Consider the following 17333-nt stretch of genomic DNA (forward strand, 5'->3'; position numbering starts at 1 on the left):
GAAAAGGTTTAATATCAAAAGCTTAGCAGAGAATTAGACTTCATTTTTCAGAGAAGGGATAGATGCGATGGGAAAAGGGAAGGGAAGAGTGATGACTGGGGTGCCTTTAATTTTTCTGGTAATCGTGAGTGGCTGTTTGGAATGAAAAGTTGGGATGTCACTGAATTTCAAAGTTATATTTTTCAAGATTGCTATGAAGTGGTGTGGTGTGGTAGGGGAGGCTCTCAAGAGCTTGTTGTGTGTAGCTCTTCCTAACTCTGAAGTGAGGGGCCTTTTTAGTTATCTCGAAATTGGCCGTGGTAGGAATATTTACTCCATGGAAATTGGCAAATGCTACAAATCAGGGCTGGGTTTCTCCCTGCCCCAGGAAGCTGATTGTTAACCATTTGCCAACACACTACTGGCTGTAGGAGATTTAGGATCTCAGTGAATCATTCAACCACATAGAACCACATGATGAGGACGAGTTCCAGCAATTAGCACTTAGCTACCGATACAATATAAATCCAATCTAAATCACTCAGAGAAACTGGGAAACCAGCTACTGCAGCTGCTTCATCGATGATACATAACAAATAATATGACAATTGTTAATTTGTGTCACACTCAAGTTTTGGGTATAAATGGAGATAAAACCACAAATAGTTTAGGACTGGTAACATTAGCCAAAACACTTTATTGTTCACAAAGGATCAATATTCGAGGAACTTGTTTCACATTAAAGTGGTGCTAAGATCTTAAGGGAAAGACTTTCTTCAAACAAGAAATAAAAGAAAGAAATCAGGAAAATGTATGCTGGAATTGATAATATGCTTATGTGACAAACTGAAAATAGGGGTATTTCTGGCATTGTTTCTGAAAATTTACGATATTAGCTTATCTGAATTTTTAATGAATACGGATATTTATATACTTTACCTTCCTTGATTCTCTTATTTTAAGATTTTCTGGTTTAGTGGTTTCCATCGTTTTTACTATGGTTGCTTTTACTTGGCAAGGTATTCTAATCTCATTTCCATAAAAATTGCCTAGAAGAATGTAGAATTGTACACTTGTACAGTTTTATAGCTTGCATTGGAGCTAACAAAAATGTATTTATTTTGAACTAAAAAATATTTAGTCTCTCTGGTGTTGTGGCTTTCTTACAATTTCTTGAGTTAGTTTAAAAGTACTTGAAAGGGTATATATGTGTTTAATTACATATGCATTATCTAATTGCATATATATTGTATAAGCATAGAAAATAAAAAGATATATGTCAACATTTAGGGAATGGGGTAGGGGGTAGAGTGGGACCGTTATTTTTTAATGCATGCATTTGTATTTGAATTTTTTTTACAATAAATGTATATTAAGTACTTCAAGTTTCATTTTTGCAATGTTCTCCTCAATCAGCCCCCTAAATGCAGGAAAAAAAATTCAATGAAAGGAATAAAGATAAGAGAGTGCATTACATAAATAATAGTGTGTATTTCCCCTTATCTGTCAAAAGAAACATACATGAGAGTTTTTTATGCTTTCAAACATCTAAATCATCTATTTTCAGTTACTGTTTCTATTTTTATACTAATACAATCATCCTGTCTATGTCCCGAATGAGATTTCGGCAAAGGTTTTTGTTTTGCTTTACTGATGTTTTTGATGCCCATATGGAAATTTTTATTAGTCCAGTTTTGAACTGAATTTTATTTTGTTGAAGGTTTCTTGCCCTGAAATCCTAATGGCATGGGCTAATATGCCTGATTGCAATAGTTTACACAGTTAGCAGTTTGTTCGTCGTATGGTTTGTAAAGCAAGGAAAAATAGAGCTGAAATAGTTTTTTTTCCCTAATTCCAGTGGATTATTCTATTTTTTATGTTGACACAACTTGAATTGTGGCAGTAATAATTTTCCATTATTACCAAAAAATTCAAGTAATTCAAGTGACAGTTGAACAAAACAATGGGGACACATTCAATAAAGGAGAGCTCCAAACCTGACTATACTTTATGCACCTTTTAGCAAGATGAAAGTAACATTTTAAAGTCTCAGGCAGTCAGAAAAATGGTTTGAGGTGTGCCGTTACCACATCTCCTCAGCTTTTTTCAGTCAAGAGCTAGTTCAGACCTCTTTGCGGTATGTTTGGCGATACACTTAAAAGATTACTACTTAAGCTACTAATAATCTGGCTTCAAGCAATTGTCTGTCTGTCCATCCAGCTGCCTATTCTTTCGTTGGTTTTCAAAAACCCCCAAATGAACAGCATGAAACACAACAACAACAAAAAGGGAAGAAACCATAATCCTGCTCTGAGTTTCCCCCCAGCTTTTAGACAGCTGCAATATTACTAGAAGGCTAATGTACTCTGGATTCATTTTTAAGCTTTTTTGGGGAATAGAGTGGGATGGGGGTAGGGGACAGAAGGTGGTGGGGAATGGAATAATTTTGAAACTTCCATGACCTCTTTTGTATTTTAATCCGTCCCTTTCAGTGTTTTAATTTAGATTAGGAAAGAACAAATCTCTTTAGAGTTTTGAAGTTTGGTTTTTGAGGGATTAACTTGATGGAACATTGCTCTCATGAGTCCAGCTAAAGACAAAACTAATTTGGGTTGTTTCAAGGACAGAGGCAATTTACAAAGTAATCTTGCCTTTGACTTCCTCACTGCAAAGACCCATATTTTATTTATCTCATATTTCTGAGGACTCAGATATATATGTAATCTAGTTGACATTTACTTAAAAATAATTTGATTTTAAAAAGAAGTATAACATTTTAAAACTAGAAAATATGAACAAGTAATAGATTATTCAATTCTATCATTTTTTAATTTTGTGTACTTTTTTATAAGCAGTAGTAAAAATATTTTTCACTTTTCCTGTTAATACCAGTGTTAACAATTACCGAGTACATCAATACCCTAGAATTCTCTCATTCATGATAAAATATTTTTACATTGATATTTAATAAAATTTTCTCACTTATGATTATATAGCATTTTCATTTCATTGCTCTGAAATAGCTGACTATACACTATACAATATAAAATACAAATATATATCTAGTTTTGTGTATATTATTAGTGGCCCTAAATGCTATCTTTTTTTTTTTTTAAAGATTTTATTTATTTATTCGACAGAGATAGAGACAGCCAGCGAGAGAGGGAACACGAGCAGGGGGAGTAGGAGAGGAAGAAGCAGGCTCATAGCAGAGGAGCCTGATGTGGGGCTCGATCCCATAATGCCGGGATCACGCCCTGAGCTGAAGGCAGACGCCTAACTGCTGTGCCACCCAGGCGCCCCTAAACGCTATCTTTTAACCATAAATGTTAAGCATGTGAGACTGGTTCTTTCTATTTTTTCTCATTCTGTCAAAAACAGAAGAGATACTCAGTTATATTTGATAACTTGATTGATTGATTGAAACTTCATTTCCAATGATCTCTATGGCTTTGAGAAAGTCAAGTTTCTTTGTCAAATGAACCTAGGTCTCTAGCATTCCTAAGATTCTTTTCCTATTCTTAGATTCTCTGTGATCAGCCCTAAATTAAATATTCATGTTAGTCTAAACCAGTTTCTTGAGAAGTATATAAATGGAGCATTTTCCTAGCCTAACATGAGGTACTTAAGTTTTCTGGAACATAGCCAAAACAGTGAAGGCCACGTAATAGACACTGTACCATAGAAAAAGAGTGTGCAGTATAGTTTTTTGCATTTGGTCACTGACCCATTTTCCCCTGGTAGGTGTTTCCTCCCAAGGTGGCTTTTTTTTTTCTCCTGCTCTTCTCTGGCTTATGGAAATTGTTCATTTCCCAGCTCCTCTCAGGCTTGCAATCTCCGAGAATGAGAGCATCTTTCCTTTTGCCACATACCTGGCCATTCCCTGGGCTGTTTCACTGTGGACCTATTCTTTGTCAGGAAACTGTGGATGTAATAGGTCCAAGTTTTGTAGGACTGGAAATTCATACAACCTAGGAGGACTTCTTTTGCAAAAATAATACAAAATTAAGTAAAAAGGGAAATGTTAATTTAAAATGAGCAAACGTCTAACAAATTTTAAGATTTCAGAAGGTGACAAACATGACAAACACCACAAAAGCTAGAAAAATAACAATTATTTTAATAGACCACTGCACAAGAATATCTTTTCCCTCCACGTTCAGCAGTATATTTTTTGATTGCTTCTTCATTTGCTACAGTAATACTGTAATATCAATTTCTATAGAGAAAATGGAAAGATAATTTTGTCTTTTCTTTGGCATAATGAATCAAATTTTTTATTACTGACAGTTTAGAAGTTTTCACTTCACTTCTTCTTATTGGTAATGTTATGTAAATGTTTAAGGTTCTTGTTACATTTGAGAAATCCTCTGTCAAATTTCTTTCATGAGTAAGCAGTAAGTTTTCAGATGTGCAAATTTTCTTGTGCAGTTACCAATCTTAAATCTTTTTGAGTGGATGAGATTCTTTACCCAAATTGCTAAGGGCCCTTTTGAGGGCATTGGGAGAATCTCATGTGGTTAAGGGGCCCTAATTTTAAACATCATTTCTGCATGGTAACTCCATGTCTGGTAATACTATTGGCAAAGACAAGACTTTGGAGTTAGATCCATGCTCAAATTTCACCTTCATTACATTTTAGCTATGTGACTTTAGGGAAGTCATTTAACTTCTTTGGGCTTCATCTTCCTCAATCCTGAAATGGGAATATTAACAGTATCAACCACGGTAGATTGTTTTGAGCATTGAAAGTAATAATGCTTCTTGAAACTGTTGGTTCCTTCCTTTACTTTCCCCTTCACAGTATTTTTTCATCTGAATTTTAATGAGGTTTTTTTGAAACCAGGTCTGCGTGCCAAAATTGGATGAAATTTTTTTTTTTATCACCATGTCTAGCTATTTGTGAAAAATATTTGGCAACAAAATTGGGACATTTGTGAAGATAAAATACAAATGCGTTGAGTACCTAATATGTGCCAACTAATTTCTCATGTATTATTTCAGCTCATGTATCTTGGGCTTCATTGTCTAGTCAACCATATCTACACACACACACACACACACACACACACACACACACACACACACAGAAAATCACTCTCTCACATGACGCTATCTCATCCTCTTATTGACACCAGGGTCTAACAGTATCTAAACATAGCTATTAATGAGTAAATGAAGGAGTGGTCTCATATAATTCTACAACAGCTCAGATAGAGAGGTTCACCTTACTTTTACAAGTAAGGCCTCTGGTAAGCCCACCCATCTATGGTAGCACAGCTCATAAGTCTCCATCAAACCAAGGTCTTTCTCAATTCCTCCTCTTTCTACTTGCATCCTCTGCAGATTTTGATGCTCTTCAAGTCCCTCCTTGTAGGTAGATACTTAATCCATACACTTTGGATTGAAATGTGTTTTAAAGTATTTCCGTTTGATAATTCCATTCCTTAGTCAGTGATAACATAGGAAGGCAATCATGCATGGGTATTGTAAAGATGTAGTCATGTCTTTTTAAAAAATCATCTCTACAATTTATGTTACTAAACAGTTTTACTCAACTACTCTCTAAATATATTACTGTCTTTAAATTTATTTAACTGAGAATATTAATTTATGACTTACCTGTAAAGATTGAAGAATGGGCATTTTTGTTACATGAATATCTTATTGATGTGAAAGATAAAATTACACGGTTCATGGATTGCTACTTTTCATAAAAGTATAATGAATGTTGCAATTATAGTGAATGTAAATTTGCTTTGATAATTTGGTTCTCTTGTACCAGAGAATACACATGATAAACATCAAATACTTTTGTTCTTCAGACATAGTAGGTATAGGAGATAAAGCTGACAGAAACCAAGATTGAGTTTATGAACTAATCTAAATTTTTTTAAAAAGTCATTCATCTTAATTTATTTTTCATTTACCTCCTTGTTCATCAGATAGAACGATATAATTGTATTTTTTATACTCCTTTGGATTTTGGAAAAATTTGAATCATGTCATTATTTTATAATTAATCTTGGTATCTCAGTCAGGTGTTGGGGGAAGGGATCAAGAAACCCATATACATGGAGAATATGAGTGTCTCCACCTCTTAGTTCCCATATATCACTCTGGCCACTCCTTCTCTGCATCTTGGAGGGTTTCACCTCTCTCCCCAGCCTCTAATGTTGGGGTGCCTCTGATGGTCTTCCCTTTTTTATATACATTAACTCCATAGGTAGTATGGAGTTATAATTATCTCTTATAATTCTAGTTTTGCTGACAATGCCCGATCTTATATCTTTATCTGCGCTCTCTAGACTAAATTGAAAACTTCAGCCACGTATACTACAAATCAATGTCAAAGTTTCTTAAGTATTTCCAAATTTAAACTGAACTCCTGATTTCTCACCTCCACCCCCCTACATCTAATCCTCTAGTGATTTTTCCTGTTTCTGTAAATGACAACTCTGTCTTTTCAGTTGCTCAGGCCCCAAATCACCTTCCAGTGATTTTTCTTTCATAGCCCAAATCTAGTCTAGTATGTATCTTGTTCCTTCACTTCTGACCACTGCCACCATTACCAAACTAGTCCATGTGACCGCCATTTTGTGCTGAGATTATTGCAATAGTCTCTCCTTTTAAACTGTAAATCAGGTCATGTCACTGCTCAAACCCTCTTGTGGGTCCCCAGCACTTCTCTCCATCCCTTACTGTGTTCTAGCAATGTTGGCTCCTTGGAGTTCCTTCCTCCTGCCAAGCACACTCCCTAAGGACATTTGCACTTACTATTTCCTCCGTTTCAAACTGTCCTTTCTTGCTAATAATGTAATGTGCTTCCCCTCTTCCCTCATACCTCTGTTCCAGTGTCACTTAACAAGAAAACCTTCCTTAATTATCTTACATAAGACAGGAACTTTTCCCTCCTCCTCCCTTTGAAATTTTCTATTCCTCTTCCCTACTTTAGTGTCTTCCGTGTTACTCATCAGTATCTATCATACGATATGTTATAACTATTTATCTGTTTATTATGTGGCTCCCCTAAGTAGAATATAAACAGCATAAGGACATGGACTTTATCTGCTTCTTTAGTTAATAAACTACATTTCAAATGGTACCAATCATAAGAGTTGGCACTCAGTAAACATTTGTTTGAATAATGGTATCTCTCCAAATTAATTAATAGTAGGTGGCTTTAAATTGTGTACCTATACTGCTATTTATTTTTTTTTTCAAAAATTTTTATTTATTTATTTGTCAAAGAGAGAGAGAGAGAACAAGTGGGGGAGTGACAGGCAGAAGGAGAGGGAGAAGCAGATGCCCCGCTGAGCAAGGAGCCCCATGCGGGACTCCATCTGAGGACGCTGGGATCGTGATCCGAGCTGAAGGCAGCTGCTTAACCAACTGTACCACCTAGGTGTCCCCCGTATTGTCATTTATATAAGATTTATATATATGACTCATAGAGTCCCAAAGTTAAAATTAAAATTAAAAATTAAAATGCAACTTTATAACATGAGAAATATAAATGCTACAAACTTTAAAAAAACATAATTTGAAAGTTTAATTATTTAAAATTATTTCATTACCATGTTTAAAGAGTTTTCTTTAAATAACTCTCTATACATATTTCTTTCTGTAAGGTTATTTAAATTAAAATTGTAATTTCCCACTTACCTACAATGAATGGGGATTAGATATTTTTGTTGACTATCTTGTTAACAAAGAATTATAATCAATTAGATCACAGATTACCACTTTTCTTAAAAGTATAATGTGCATCACAATTACATTGAATGTAAATTTACTTTGATAATTTAGAAAATAACTCAGGCACTCTTATTCCTCACAATATTCATCATAAACATCTAATATTACTATATTCAGATACAATAACAGATAGTTGAAGTGATAGTGCACATAAGTAATAATAAAAAGTAAATTTTTAGTTTTAACTTTTTTCATGCCATAGATTCTGGTAGAGAAAGTCTTTTTCTCTGTCCAGTAACCTGATCTTTCTCCCTTACACTCCTGTGAGGTCACATCAAAACTGTTGTGTATGTTTTAACACCTCATTCTTTGAATGATATTAAGGCTAGGATTACAAATACAGTCCCTGTAATGTGTGTATGTGTGTATGTATGTGTTTACAAGTTTGAAAATTAGCCACGACAATATATAGTACAAGACAGTGGTTATGTTAAATTTAAATAAGAAACGTATCAACATGTAACAAATTTAAATAACATTTTGAACAGTTTTGTGTGTGCGTGCATGTGTGTGTGTGTGTGTGTGTGTGTAATATCATACTTCTGAGCTTATTAAAGCTTAAAACTTTGCAAAGACTTTTGGTTCACCCTGTGTATCTGAGTCTGTATCTGTGCATGGTACTTCAGTTAATTAACAAAATTCCTGGGGTTTGTTAAAAACACAAATTTCTGGGATCCCTATGCCATTTCCTCATTTCCATCAGAAATTCTGGGTCTGACAGTATGGATGGTACCTGCAGTCTATATTTGTGTCTATCTATCTATCTATCTATCTATCTATCTATCTATCTATCTCTATCTATCATCTATCTATCTATCATCTATCTATCATCTATCTATCTTCTATCTATCTATCTATCTATCTATCTATCTATCTATCTATCTATCTATCATCTATCTATCTAATCTAGATGATTTTAATGATCAACTGGATATGATCACACCTGACCTAGAGTAGCATTTCTTGAAGTATATATCAAAGAACACTGATCTCCCAGAGTTCTCGGTAATGAACAGTGTCCACAGTTAGACGAGATTAGGAAATGCTGGCCCTATACATCTGGAATATTCACAGTGCACACTGGCATAGTATAGGCTTCAACAAGTCTTGTGGTTTATGAAACATAAAACTTTGTTTAACCCATAGTTTATCAAACTACTTAATCATGAAATCCCAACTTCCCCCACAGCAGCTGTTAACACCCCTTAAAATGTGGGAGCTGGCATGCTGCTTTCATATTTCCTGTCTTTGTTAGGCAACTGAAATGCCATCAGGCTGTTCTTAAATAAAAAGATAGGTTATTCTTTAGAGAGGACAGAAATTTTGAAACATTTCAATTCCTCCCCCAAACCCAAGTTCATCTATACCCTCTCTAAGCTGAAGTTTAATTAGTATTACTTTTCTTGAAGATTTCCAGAGATTGTTTCCACTTTTTAAAAGAAAGAGGTATGAGTAAGTCTTCACAGTTTTCAAAATATATTTCTAATGATAGCTCCAGAGAATTGGCATGTTGTTAGGATATTGGGGATGCTATCTTTTACTAATTAACATAAATATATTCTGTTTAATATGTGCTCTAGGCTAGCCTTACTCCTTGTAAGTTTGTTTGGAAACAGCCACATATGGGGCATATTTTAAAAGTGGCTTAATTCAGCCATGAACATGGCTTCTATTCCTGTCTATTGGTCATCACAAGTATGGCAAGAAGAATCCTAGGAGTGATATGTTCCAAACGCTTCTCTCTTTTTTTGGTTATCTTTTTTTTTTTTTTTTTTGGTCTTATCTACCAGTGTTGTTCCTTTAAATCCCCCTCCCATTGATTTATATTTTCATTTCCCATTTACATCCCTGTTCCTTATGGGCAATCATTTTAGTATATTTAGAATCTATCCTCTTGAACATACGGACTCTTTTAAATGTGTATTGTTAATGTGTACATTATTTTTAAGATTTTTTCTTTATTTATTTGAGAGAGAGAGAGAGAACATGAGTGGAAGGGAGGGGCAGAGGGAGAGAGAGAAGGAGAAGCAGATTCCTTGCTGACAGGAAGCCAGATACAGGGCTCAGTCCCAGGACCCTGAGATCATGACCTGAGTCAAAGCTAGCCACTTAACTGACTGAGCCACTCAGGTGCCCCAATGTTTACATTTTTTAAAAAATTCGGGGCGCCTGGGTGGCACAGCGGTTAAGCATCTGCCTTGGGCTCAGGGCGTGATCCCGGCGTTGTGGGATCGAGCCCCACATCAGGCTCCTCTGCTATGAGCCTGCCTCTTCCTCTCCCACTCCCCCTGCTTGTGTTCCCTCTCTTGCTGGCTGTCTCTATCTCTGTCAAATAAATAAATAAAATATTTTTTAAAAAATACATTTTTTAAAAATTCACATTCATGGTATTGTGCTATTGCTATCATTTTTCCTTGCACATTCCCTGCCCCACTTGCCCCAGAATATAACTGGAGCACAGAAGGCCTGATATTATATGTCCGTACAATAACTAGTGCATTCTTCTATTTTCCATATAAACAGAAAAATGACTGATGAAACACCTTGAACAAATAATTTATATTCTTCAGTAATATCATTCACATCTGATTATAAGAATAATGCTATTGCAAAATATTTAAAGTGTTTTTATTGTTATAATTTGACTAATATTTTTTATAGACAGGGATTTAGCACATTCTTTATATTTTCTAATGTTTTCAAGAATCATTTTTTAAAAATTATTTTATTATGGCAAAAACTTAATTAATTATGAGTTTTATCCTTTTAACAAATCTTTAAGTGTGTTATACATTATTGTTGGCTATTGGTACAATGTTGTATAGCAGATCTGTATTTACCTTGTTTAACTGAAACTTTATGCCTATCGATTAGTAACTCTCCATTTTCCGCTCCATCAACCCTGGCAACCACCATTCCACTCTTTGGTTCACTGAATTTGACTATTGTAGATACTTTATGTAAGTGGAATCATGCAGTATTTGTTTCTGTAGCTGCTTTATTTTACTTAGCACAATGTCTTTAAGGTTCATCTAAATTGTTGCATATTACAGAAGTTCCTTTTCTTAAAAGACAGAATAGTAGTCTATTGTATGTATGTACTACATTTTCTTTATCCATTTATCTTCTGATAGACAAGTTGTTTCCACATCTTGGCTATCGTGAATAGTGCTACAATGAGCATGGGAGTGTTACTATCTCTTTGATATCCAGATTTCAGTTTGTTTGGATAAATACCCAGAACTGGAATTGCTGGATCATATGGTATTATATTTAAATTGAAAAAAAATATTTATTTATTCATTCCACAGCAGCTGCACCATTTTGCATTTTTGGTGTTTTATCTATGAAATCATTGCTAAGACCAATGTCGTGAAGCTTTTCTTTTATGATTTCTGCTAGTCTTATATTGAAGTGTTTAAGTCTTGTATTGGAGTCTTTAATCCATTTTGAGTTTTGTGCATCTGTGCGGGTATTTGGTGTTAGGTAAGGGTCCAGTTTTGTTCTTTTGCATATGGTTATCCAGTTTCCCAACACCATTTGTTGAAAAGACTGTTCTTTCTTCATTGCTGATTCTTGGCACTCTTATCCTAGAACAGTCAGTGGTATATGTATGAATTTATTTCTGGGCTCGCTGTCCATTGATCTGTCTTTATGCCAGTACTACAGTGTTTTGATTACTGTGGCTGTATAATGTATTTTGAAATCAGGAAGTGTGATGCCTTCAGCTTTGTTCTTGCTCGGGATTGATTTAGCTTTTTGTTGTCTTTTGTGGTTCCATATAAATTGTGGAATTTTTAAAAAAATTTCTATTTCCGTAAAAAAATGCTGCTGGAATTTTGATAGGGACTGCATTGAATCTATAGATTGCTTTAAGTAGTATGGACACTTAAACAATATTAACTCTTCCAAATCATGAACATGAGATGTATTTCCATTTGTGTGTTTAATTTCTTTCATCAATGCTTTGTTATATTCAGGGCATATTTTATAATATTAACTAAAATGGCTGTACAGTAAGTGAGATCTCAAGGTAATAGAGTTAATTTACAAATTAAAACAACTTAAAGATTTCTCATCTTTTGGGGAAAAAAGGTAAACCTGTGTAAACTTGTTACTCTTTTACCAGACCCATGAAGACTTTAAGGTCTCTTAGTTAAGAAATACCATCTTCTTGGCACAGATTTGTCTTGAAGTATAAGTGACTGGCCTTTTTTTACCTATTTTTTGGTAATTCTTGTTACAAGTTTATTTAAAAAGAGGTTTAATATAGGGGCACCTGAGTGACTCAATTAGTTAAGTGGCCAACTCTTGATTTCGGCTCAGGTCATGATCTCAGGGTCCTGGGATCGAGCCCTGCATTGAGCCACACGTGAGCTCTGTGTTCAGTGGGGAGTCTTCTTGAGAATTCTCTGTCTCTCTCCCTCTGCCTCTCCCAATGCACAATGCACTCTCTCTTTCTCTCTAAATAAATAAATCTTAAAAAAGAGGTTTACTATAACAAGCATCAAACTAGTAGATAATATAGAAACAGACAATTCCCAGAGACCCCAGTATCACAATATTTTGAATGCTCTTACTTACACTCGAGTTGCTAAAGATACAGGAAATGTCTTTGATCCAGTTTCTGGAGTCTCTCATATCATCATGAGTTCAGTGATCTACTTTTCTAGGCTATGTAGATCATGTTAGCTTTTTGGGGAATCACTGGTAACTATACTGTCCCCATATAACCCTCATTTTTTTTTTTTTTTTTGCTTAGTTCTTGCATTATTCTGATCTTTACTTGTCAGCCTCTCTTCAACTTTTGGCTTTAATTTTCCTTGTGATTTAATGTCTCAGTTTCTATGTTTCTTTCTTAGAGAGTGTTGAACTCATCTTAGTTTATGTACCTTTTAAAAGCTCCCCCATCTATCTACATACATATTTCTCCCCTCTTTTTTTAAAATACCAATATACCTAAATAATAAAAATCAAACTTGGTTCAGTGACTTAACAGCTAAGTGAGAAACATAGTTATAAGTACTATGTGTAAAAAGCAGTCCTAGTTTAAAGTTAATTACTCCTAATCTTTCATTTCTCTTGTCTGTATGTCTCCATTCATAACAGTAGTATAAATGAAAAGGATGAAAGGATGAAAAATGCAATGTTTCATGAAATATGAGCTAATGATTTCAGTGTCCTCTTAAAAAGATGAGGTATGACCTATCCATAGTTTCCAAGAGCTTAGCCCATACATCATTATCACTTAACCATCTTATTCTGAGATCACCATGCCTCCTGCTATACTGGATAGATGAGATGAGAGGACCATCCTGCCATCAGACCAAATGAAAGACGCAAATGACATTATAGAAATGTTTGTTTTCAGTCACCGTTTCTTTGTGGAGGATAGGATTCATTAGAGAAATGTAAATTGCTAATTTCCATATTTTGAACATTTGCTCATCAATTTGTAGGACCTGAGTGGATAGAACTTGTTTTTTCTGAAAAATCATAATTGCAAGATTTTTACCAGGTTATCAGAACTAACATAATAGTATATCCCATAGTTAAACAATCCCTGTTTTGCATACCAGGTTCATCTTCAGGCAAACTGCCGTAGATGGACAGATTTGTCACTCTTGCAGGTGACTAAAATCTGAACAACAATTCCAGGCATTCTGTAGCTTTCGTATTTATTCTCTAAATTCTGTTACCTAATTTTTATGTTTAGTGATGTCCTTTATTGGCTAATAGGGCCTGCCTTTTGGAAGATAGGGCTAAACTCATGCCACTGAAAGCAATTAGTATAATGTCAGTACTTAACACTTTTCCAGTGAGAAATCCTTTGATGTCTCTGTTTATAACTCCTAATTTCCAAGTTGAGAGTCAAGAAACTAAAATATTTTCTAAAATTACAAAAAATTGATAGCCACACTAAATGGGACAAAATATATAATGTTAAATATATTGATATGTTTTCATGTGAACAATGCTTGGAAAGTTAAAGACAACAATGAGAAAGGTATCATTAGGATGGTGAGATGTTAATAATTAAAAATTATTTAATTTTATTGTTATATTCTTTTTTAAAAACTTATTTTATTTATTTATTTGAGAGAGAGAAGGAGTAAGAGAAAGATAGAGTGCATGAGCAGGGGCAGGGAGAGGGAGAAGCAGGCTCCTCATTGAGCAGGAAGCCTGACATGGGGCTTGATCCCAGGAGTCTGGGACCATGACCTGAGCTGAAGGAAGACACTTAACTGACTGAGCCACCCAGGTGCTCCAGATTTTATTGTTATATTCTTTTCATGGAGATGGTAACCAGTAAAGTAAGACTGACTGGTGGGATCTCTTTCATTTTCAGAAATTATAACTTGATTTGATACTTGTTAATCATAATGAATGGGGCAAGCAGCTATTATGACTGTTGATTGTTTAGCCATTAGAACACTAGAGGTCACTGTAGCTAGTATTTGTGTCACTATTTCAATGATTTTGTTAAATTACTAGCAATTTTCTGTTTAAATAACTGTTTTAAAGGGAATCCCATCTTCCTGATGTGATAGAATAGCTTATATATCTCTATATATTTATATTCTTAGATAACTCTACCTATATTTATTCTATTTTATTTTATTTTATTTATTTTTTTTTAAAGATTTTATTTATTTGACAGAGATAGAGACAGCCAGTGAGAGAGGGAACACAAGCAGGGGGAGTGGGAGAGGAAGAAGCAGGCTCATAGCGGAGGAGCCCGACGTGGGGCTCGATCCCATAACGCCAGGATCATGCCCCGAGCCGAAGGCAGACGCTTAACCGCTGTGCCACCCAGGCGCCCCTATTTATTCTATTTTAGAAAGCAAATAATTTTAAAAAAGGGAAATATACAAGACAGGTGAGAAATGGGTATGTCTGTCAAAATTGGAAAGTGTATGTTTTTACTTTGCTTTAGATGTTCTTTGTTCTACAACCAAGTAAGTCCCAATTTCAATTTCTCATACTATTAGCCTGTGACAAAGTAAACCTCAGGTGACACATGCACATGTCACTTACACTCCTAATGGGTTAATTGCAAGCCCTCAAGAGAAGCTGTTTTGAGAAGGTAGAGGGCCGAGAAGCTGCTCACTTGTGCCTCCACGTTATCGTATTAATCAGCAGGAAAACCTGAGCTCTTAAAGTTGTCTTGGAAACAGGTCTTCAGCCTCTTCCGTGGCTTCAGGAGAGTCCAGTCTCACTGAAGTCAAAAGCTGGGTCTGCCTCTTCAACCTGTGGAGGCAGTGGGAGCAGAAGACTTGGGTCTAATTGGTATTTATTGTTGCCATTGTTTTGCATTCCAGACCTTTGATAAACCTTTCCCAGCACAGCAAACCCATGGTTAACGCCACAGCAGTGAGGAAGCTACGGGAGCAGAACTGCAATTAACCTTCATGGGCAAAACAAAACATAAAAAACCACGAGGTAGGCTTGCGTTTTGCAGATGCAATTTTTAATGACAGCGGGCAGGTGAAAACAATATACCTTAAAATGAGAACATATTTGTGTTCATACACAATAACCAGAGAAGAGACATTTATCTAAAAAAGGGCTAATTATTCATACTGACGTGAAGAAAAAAAGGAAGAATGTAAAAGACAAAATAGTTATAATTAAAAAGTAGATTGTTTCTAATACTGGGATTCAAGTGTGAGTGTTGTCAGGTGGCTTTTTATTTAAGTGACAATGCTCAACGAGTACAAAAAACCTAACCCTTTTCTCAAAACTTTTTCCATGTTGTTATGTGTAAGAGGTGGTATTTATAATGGGAAATATTACGTCTTATGAAGCTGCAAATTCCAGGTAATTATCACTGGGCAAAACACTTACTTGCTTTAAGCCTCAATTTCAGTATCTGAAAAATTCAAAGAGGCACCTTAACAGCCTATAAACTGAAGGCTCTGCCACATTATATTTTGAGACCCTTTGGGGCTCTAAGCTCTATGACTCTGTAATGCTTTGTAGCAGAACCTCTTCAGTAATTTATCCCTTAACAGATTGCTTCACATGTTAGTAATAACAGGAGGCTGAGGAAAGTTCATTAGATGAAGATTAAGGGAAATAAAAGTCAAGAGAGAGAAGTCAAGCTCTGAACCCAGAAAAGAACGGTATTTGGAGGTAGAGGAAAGTGACCGGGTAGAGGTGGCTGTGTTAGGGAGAGAGGCCAGGTGGAAGTAAAAAATAGAAGAAGAAAGGAAACCAGAAAAGGAACAAGGGTAAGGAGGGCTTCTATGCATGAATTAGCGAAGGAGACACATTTAAGAGGTAGGATGAGCTCTCAGATTTGGTGAGTCAGGCTTGTTGGTAGGAGGGGTTAGCCTAGCCTCCCTCCCAGTTTTTATCTGAGCAGTAACCATGGTTGTGCATTGTCTGTGCACAGTGCTTGTGGGCTCACTGGCGCTGCTGAATAGAGAGGCTTATAAATTTGAAAGGCAGATATATATATCTTCCTATCTTGATTCTAAAACATTTTCCCTTCTCAGAAGCTGCACTTTGAATTTAGAGGCTGCTCTGAAGGTCGAACCCTCAAGAGAATCAAGGCAATGTTGTATGTGGGGTATGGTTAAAACCTGGGCCAAGGCCAAGAAATTCTGACGCAGCGAATCTGAGTGTCTGCCTGGAACCTCTGGGAGTTGCTGATATTGTGGGCTCTCAGCTGGAATATATTCAGTACATTAAAATTTTTTATTGTGTCAGTTTTCACTCCAAATTGCTTGTCAGCTTGGGAATATTCTGGTATTAGCTTGTCCCCCAGTGTTACGGTTTTTCTTCTACTTTTGTAAAGTGGAAACTATTAAACTATTAAATGAAACGCTATGTGGAATAAAGCCTTGCTCCTGTCTTCGCTTTGGCCCTCTCTTCTCCCTAAAATTTAGCCGCGTTACTGAAAGATTCAGAAGTTCTTGGAAATTTTATCTTGGTACTTTTGTTACTTTAAATTGATTTTCTATACAAGGGAAGCAAGTCCTCCTGGATTTGACCTCTATCCGTTTTTCATGTCATCTTTACATACACACCAGCTGTTACCAGGTGGTGAAGAAGATTGGACAGTGGGCCTTGGCTGGCGATAATTCAAAGCACCGCTTTCTCCCCATCTCTCTGAACTGTTCTGACGTTCCCAGTGGCCACTGGGGGGAGCCACATACCCATATTCTCTCAGACTTAACAAAGTCCCTTTTTTAAGAAAGCTGAGATCATATTTAGCTTGTGGCCAATATGAAAAGTAAATTGTTTTAAATGCCTTTGGAAAGAAAGCAGCAATTCAAACTGACAAATTTATGGGTTTAAATTTGAATCAAATATTGTATTTGAATTTCTCCCGTTTTTTCTCTAGAGGATGTGGAAACTAATGAAAAAGGGAATGTATCTTGAAGGAGAAATGCATACTTGCAAAGCACTGCTTTCCTATCTTCCTTTGGCATGCACTTCTCAGGTTGGTAGCTGTGAGGTGGTTAAAACTCCAAATATACTTGTCTTATTTAGGTTATAAGGCCATGTTGAGCTGTTACAGCTCCCAGATTGTCTAGAAAGATCAGACAAACAGCATTCAAGGGTATATATATATATATATATATATA

General features: G+C 35.6%; 1 long non-coding RNA gene across 1 annotated transcript in view; it reads left to right on the top strand.

The window, feature by feature from the left end:
• Nucleotides 1-16373, top strand: part of LOC117804402 — a 76447-nt gene extending 60074 nt beyond the window's left edge. The window contains exons 2-3 of the long non-coding RNA XR_004628784.1: nt 15060-15180; nt 16239-16373. This is a non-coding gene — a long non-coding RNA (uncharacterized LOC117804402). The remainder of the gene's footprint in view (nt 1-15059; nt 15181-16238) is intronic.
• The last annotated feature ends 960 nt before the right edge of the window (nt 16374-17333 follow it).

The sequence above is a fragment of the Ailuropoda melanoleuca genome, chromosome 11 (assembly GCF_002007445.2).
Source record: "Ailuropoda melanoleuca isolate Jingjing chromosome 11, ASM200744v2, whole genome shotgun sequence".
In the NCBI taxonomy this organism is placed as follows: domain Eukaryota; kingdom Metazoa; phylum Chordata; class Mammalia; order Carnivora; family Ursidae; genus Ailuropoda; species Ailuropoda melanoleuca.